Here is an 893-nt window from a genome sequence, read left to right on the forward strand (position 1 = left end):
CACAAAATCACCCGCACACTTTTCTTTTTATTAACGCAAAAAAAATTTTTTTCACCAAAAAAAAAAAATACAACCAAGTGCTGTGATATTTCAAAAAAACCGCGTACCTTTTTAATGTGCTTTATGCTGTTTTGTTGTAGCTGAAGAAAATTCAATTTTGCTGTGTGGTGACCACGTATGAACTCCTTGGCTAGCTGCTATGCTGGATTGTGGAATTTTAGCCGAAATGCTATCCAATAGTGCTGGTAGATTGATTCTCGGCTGATCTTGATCTAGCTGATTAGCGTTTTGTTCTGGCTGATATCTCCGGGAATCATATAATTTTTGCTCACGGCGACGGAGGACCATGTCCATCGGGCAGGTATGGGTAAGAGCGCAGTTTTTGGGATGTGCCGCAAATTTGTGATAATGGCCCAGTTTCACGNGCATAGTATTATGTGAAACATGCTATTCATATATACGTATTTATGTGTTTAGATAGGTTATGTGAAAAAAGTGCAATGCTGAAAGAAACACATGCATACCTATGTATGTGCATAGTAGTGTGACCAGATGACAACAAAGTATGGGCACCTATGTATGTGCATAGTAGTGTGCCCAGAGGACAACAAAGTATTGGCACAAAGTGTTATAGTGAAAACGAAAAAGAAAAAAAAACGCAGTGATTGAGTGCGATTATAGTGGTATCTATTTTAAATATAATAAGTGAAACTTAGTGAAGATTAGCAAAAATTGTTCATAAAATATTTTTGGGTACAGAAAGTGTTTTACAATCGCAGAGCATCAACACAGCTCGATTATTTTTTTTTTTTTTTTTTTTTTTTTTTTTTTTTTTTTTTTTTTTTTTTTTTTTTTTTTTTTTTTTTTTTTTTTTTTTTTTTTTTTTTTTTTTT

Source organism: Rhagoletis zephyria, unplaced genomic scaffold, assembly GCF_001687245.7.
Source record: "Rhagoletis zephyria isolate East Lansing unplaced genomic scaffold, Rhagoletis_zephyria_1.1 Rzeph_scaffold_02754, whole genome shotgun sequence".
NCBI classification, from domain to species: Eukaryota; Metazoa; Arthropoda; class Insecta; order Diptera; family Tephritidae; genus Rhagoletis; species Rhagoletis zephyria.